Source organism: Elephantulus edwardii, unplaced genomic scaffold, assembly GCF_000299155.1.
Source record: "Elephantulus edwardii isolate Elephantulus edwardi_28Jun2011 unplaced genomic scaffold, EleEdw1.0 scaffold00077, whole genome shotgun sequence".
NCBI classification, from domain to species: Eukaryota; Metazoa; Chordata; class Mammalia; order Macroscelidea; family Macroscelididae; genus Elephantulus; species Elephantulus edwardii.
The window spans coordinates 12513421-12519267 of record NW_006399827.1 but is presented as its reverse complement, the minus strand read 5'-3'; the positions used below and the strand labels follow the sequence as shown (position 1 = coordinate 12519267).

The 5847-nt window shown below is 41.4% G+C and overlaps 1 protein-coding gene and 1 pseudogene across 1 annotated transcript in view; both read left to right on the top strand.

Annotated features, from left to right (window-relative positions):
- The window catches only part of CWC25 (CWC25 spliceosome-associated protein homolog (S. cerevisiae)), a 58047-nt gene that overhangs the window by 26716 nt on the left and 25484 nt on the right, over positions 1 to 5847 (top strand). The gene's annotated exons all lie outside the window — the stretch shown is intronic.
- On the top strand, positions 519 to 926 carry LOC102856330 (annotated as a pseudogene).

Here is a 5847-nt window from a genome sequence, read left to right as displayed (position 1 = left end):
GCACCATTTTACACTCCCACCAACAGTGAATCAGGGTTCCAGTTTCTCCACAACCTCGCCAGCATTTGTTGCTTGCTATTCTGTTAAATTTTGCTATTTTGACTGGGGTGAAATGATATCTCATAGTTGTTTTCCAGAACACTTTCTTATGCTCATACGAAACTGAAACCTAGACCAAGAATGTTTAGGTTATCAAAACAGAGCAAGGGAACACTACATGTTTTAAAATCAAGAAAGATGTGTGCAGGGCTGTTCAAACTGCATGCTGAATAAATAATTTGAGATGCTAGACTTGATGAAGAAGAATATGGTGTCAGGATTGGAGGGAAGACTCATCAGCAACCTGTGTTATACAGATCATACATCCTTCCTTGATAAAAGTGAGGAGGACTTGAAATACTTGCTGCAGAAGGTCAAAAAGTGAACAAAAATCCTCACGACTGCCACTTATAGGCAAAATCATGATTCTAGGTACCTTTTTTAAAAAAAAAAATGAGCAGGGAGAGCAAGCCCGAACAATGGCGGGACACCAAAAGGATAAGGTGGTCCTAGATGAGGTCCATCAGAACCAGATCTTGTGAGAATTGTACGTCAAAGAGTTACAAACGCAGAAACTCTACATGCAGCATCACGTGAATGCTCTCCAAAAGGTTTACACAATCACCCGAAAGCCCATGTCTTGGCATGATAACGTAGAAGAACCTGCATATGTCAGGTTTTTTAATCTCATTCACCGCGTTGCCCAGGGACCCAGAAAGAAATACTCAGAGACACAGATTGAAAGGCAGGAAATTGGATGGGATTCAAACCCCTTGGTCAACCCCGATCGGGCAGACCACAGGCTGAACCACTTCAAGGTCTACAAGGACATCACTCTGTACAGTGTAAAACTGTGGAGCTTGGGAGAAGGCAATGCCCAGAAGTAATGTTTCAGTAGGGTATCCGTCCCTGTATTTCACTCATGTCCACAGTGGTGCTGCCGCCCAGATAAAGAAATATAACTTTAAAACTAAAAAAAAGTTTCTCAGATGGATGAGCCAACATCCTAATAGATGGAGAAGAGATTGAAGTTCTCAGTGATTTCATCTTACTCAGATCCACAATTAATGCCTTTGGACCAGCAGTCCAAAGAAATATTGCACTGGGAAAGTTTTCTGAGGTGCAGTGATGTCAGCTTGAAGAGCAAGGTTGCATAAGAAGAGTAAGGTGCCTATTTCAGGCTGTGGTCTTTTCAGTCACCTACTATGCATCAGAGAGCTGGTGAGTAAGGATGAGAGAGGAAGAATTGATGCCCTTGAGTTGTAGTGGTGAAGAGTACTGAATATTCCATGGACTACAAAAGAACAGATACGTCTTAGAGAAAAGGCAATTGAAGTGCTTTTTAGAGGCAAGGATGGTAAAGTTTCATCTTTCATAGGGGGTACTCCTTGGAAAGGGACACCATGCTTGTAAAGATGGAGGGTCAACAAAAGAGAGGAAGACCCTCAAGGAGACGGATTGACACAGTGATTGCTCCTCAAGGAGACGGATTGACACAGTGATTGCAACAGTGGGCTCAAGTATGTCAGAGATGATGAGGATGTCACAGGATGGGACAGAGTTCACGTTTGTTGTTCTTAGAGTTACTGTGAGTTTAATTCAACTCAGTGACACCTAAGAACCACAATGCTGACCTTCTAGTACTTGCTGTTGTTGCATGCTGTTGACTAGCCTGTGACTGATAGTGACCCTATGTTCAACAGCTCTGAATGCAGCTGTATCTTGAGCCAACCTTATTGTCTCTAACATATCTGCCTCCATTAGCCCAGTCACCGAATCAGTCCATCTCATCCAGGGTCTTGGTCTCTTGCGTTGTCCCTTGGTCTAGGTAACTTTTATTTTTTATTTATTTTTTTTTTAATGTCAAGATACTTTATTTTTAAAACAGGTCACAACACTAACCTTTGGCCCATTCTGCCCCTGGACAAGCTACAAATGCTTGCTCAGCAGCTGGGTGCATTCTTTAGTAGCATGTGTGAAAAGTGAATAAAAATGTATATAAAACAAATATTCAAATAGTTTCCATAGGAACACAGATAGGTGTGACCCCATCGCCTAGTCTTCCATACTGTTCCATCCCACCCTACTCATATAAAATTTCAAAACTAACAATAATTAAGTTAAATGGTCCCCCCAAATCCCTTAATTCAAGCTATACTTGGAGTTAACAGCTACCAAAATGGTATCTACACATTAATACTAGCTGAAGCACAACTTGCTGGATGCCGTTTCATTCCACTTTCCCAAGCACAAGACAAGGGCAGAGTGCTGACATCCTGCTCCTCCACTTCAAGTGGATACTCATGGTTCTTGATTTGCTGCATGAGTTGCCATGTTGGCCCAGACATCACAGCTGGCCTCCTGGTTTCCAGTCTTGACCCTTTCCAGTCCATTTTCACACAATACCTAGTCACGTGCCTCACCTGTATGTGACTGTTCAGTGTTTCCTACTGTCAACAGGTTAAAATCCAACCCAGTAAAATGGCTTATAAGGCCCATAATCTGAGTTGACTTCATTTTTTAAAAAATTTATTTTATTAATTAATGAAAATTTACAGAGATTTTGGATTTTCATTCATTCATTCTTGCACTTTTTTCTTTACCCCCCTCCCCCCCAATTTGCTCCTCTCTTTGAAAAGCAAAAGATAAACTTCTTCATTGGAATTGACTTCATTTTGTGCCTGTCCACATCAGCTTGTGCTCCCACTTCCTCCCACAGTGAACTTTCTGGTCTGTGGTTTTTCTCACTACTTGACTAGCACTTGTATGTACAGTTCTCTCTCTCTTTAGAAACTTATTCCTACTTGCCCCATCCCACATCAACGGTTATTTTATAATTAGTCTTAGATGTTATCTGTTCCAAGAAACCTTCCCTGATTGGGAAATTGAATGAAAGCATTGGTTGATGGAGAAGATAAGAATTCCTTGAGGTAGAAAGGTGGAGTTATCTGGAAGGGAAGAGAGGAGAACTTGTAACTTTAGAGTTGAAAGAGTTACTATGTGGGTTGTAAATTATGCAGCTTAGGGCTGGTGAAGTAGACTCAAGGGAATGAAGACTGTGTTCAGTGCCAAAGGCACTTGGAGTTCTGCTGCTTTTCAGAATATATACTCTCTTACCTCCCTTTCCCAGTCCTCTTTCTTGAAAAAGTTTTCTTTTTCTTTGATTTGAGTGAAAATTTAGAAATAATTCTTGTTTTCATGCAATCATCCATATACATTTTGTTTTATAACTTTAATTTGTTAATATAGTTAATTACAGTGTCTGATTAGCTCCTTTCCTTTCACTCAGGTATCAGTTCACCTGGTTGAGGGTCTTCCTCTCATTTGCTAACCCTCCACCCTTCCTAGCATCAAATTACTGAGAAACAGTATTGTCAGTTTGAGGACTAAGGTGCATCTTATTCAGGCCATGGTCTTTCCAATCACTTGCTTTGCATCTGAGAGCAGAACAGTGAATAAGGATGAGAGATAAAACAATTGATGCCTTTGAACTGTGGTGTTGGGAAACAACACTGAACATCCCATGGATGGCTAGAATAACAAACAAGTATGCCTTGGAGAGGGTGCAGCTGGAGTGCTCTTTGGAGGCAAGAATGATGACGCTTTGACTCACATACTTTGGGCACATTGCCAGGAGTGGCTGTTCCGTGGAGAGGAACATGATGTTGGAAGGGTCGAGGGTCAACGAAGGAGAGGAAGACCCTCAACCAGGTAGATTGACCTGGTTACTGTGCCACTGGGCTCTTGTGCATCAGGAAGTGTGAGGATGGCACAGGATAGAACAGGGTTCAGGTCTTTTGTTCATAGAGTTGCTGGGAGTCGTACTGGGCTGAACAGCACCTCACAACATTGTCTATTTCTGTGAGCTCTGGTGGTTTAGTGGGTAGGGAATTGTGCTGCCAACCCAAAAGCAGAAAGTTCAGATCTACCAGCTGCTCCTCAGTAGGAAAGCTGGGCAGTCTCCACCTGTGTGATTCACAGCCTCTGAAAATCTGCTGGAGGGTCAGCTATGAGTAGTTCAGACTTGACAGCAGTCAATGACAAATAGCTGTTTTTACTTCCCTTACCCTATCTTTTTATTCCTGGTGACCATTCAAGAACGATTCTGTGTGTAAATGTGTGTGTGTGTGTGTGTGTGTGTGTGTGTGTGTGTGTGTGTGTACACTGCAAATCAGATCTGCCTAGTACAGGAGAAGACTGTCCCTCCTCCGGCAGAGCATCTGGTGGATTCAAACTGCGCATCTCTGAGATTGCAGTGTAGCTTCTTGCCAGTAGGCCATCAGAGCTCCCTGTGTAAATTTTTCTTTTAACTTTTTATAATATTGTTCTTATGTAATATTTGACCTTTGTGACTGATTTATGTCACTCTGCATATTTTCCTCTATGTTCATCCACGTTATACAATGTTTCATGAATTCTGTATCATTCTTTAGCATTTCCTAATACTCCATTGTGTGAACATATCATAGTTTCTTTAACCATTTATCATCTGATGGACACTTGGATTGTTTTCATGTCTTTGTAGTGAAAATATTGCTACAGTAACCATCGGCATGCATATATCATTTTGTGTCATAGCTCTTATTTCTTTAGAATATAAGCTTTCATTTATTTAGAGCTCTCGTGGCAAGAAGCTTCACTGTAGTCCCAAAGGCATGGGATTTGAGTCCACCAGCTGCTTTATGGGAGAAAGATGGGCACTCTCCTCCCATGTGATTAACTGTCTCTGAAAAGCTGCTGGAGAGTCAGCTATGAGTTGGTTCTGACTCAATGGTACACAATGTTGTTGTTGTTAAGTGCCATCGAGCTGCTGAAGTTTTCTACTGTTGCTGGATGAGGTTATATCTCATTGTGGCTTTAATTTGCATCTCTCTGCTAACTAATGATCTTGAGTGGTTTTTTTACCATTTGAGTGTCTTCATTGGTGGAATCTCTTTTCATGTTCTTTGCCCATTTTAGTGCCATTGCCTCTGCCATTGAGTTTTTTGTCTTTTTGTTGTTATGATGTTGAATATTCTGTAAATTTTAGAGATTAGTCCCTTGCCACCTACGTCCTCGTTGACTATTGTTTCCCCAATCTATAGACTCTCTTTTTACTCTTTTGGAGAAGTGTTTTGTTGCACACAGGGATCTAATTCTTCGAAGGTCTCAAGAGTCTAGTTTATCCTCTGGTGATTGTGCATTTTGTTGATATTTGCTAGTCTATGTAAGCCATGTCAGTCGGTACATGTCTTTGATCACCACAACTGGGGCTGTTATCAGAATTTGTTGTTGTTGTTGTTGTATACTATAGAGATGAAACCAACCCATAGTGGACTCATGACAGGTTTTCAGAGGCAGTTAATTGTATGGGAGGAGATGGCCTTATTCTCCAGCTGAGCAGCTGGTGGCCTTGAATCACGTGCCTTCAAGGTTGTAGCACAGCTTCTTGCCAGTAGGCTACCAGAGCTAAGTAATAATGGGTGACTGGAATGCAAAAGTTGGGAACAGAGAAGAAGAATCAGTAGTTGGAAAACATGGGCTTGGTGACAGGAATGAAGCTGGAGATAGAATGATTGAATTTTGTAAAATCAGTGACTTATTCATTGCAAGTACATTTTATAAGAGACACAAACGCAGGTTATACACATGGACCTCACCTGATGGTATGCATAGGAATCAGATCGAGTACATCTGTGGAAGGAACCATTGGAGAAGCTCAATATCAGCTGTGAAAACTAGGCCAGGGAACAGACCACCAATTACTCATATGCAAGTTCAAGCTGAAGCTGAGGAAAATTAAACCGAATCCACAGGAGCCAAAATATG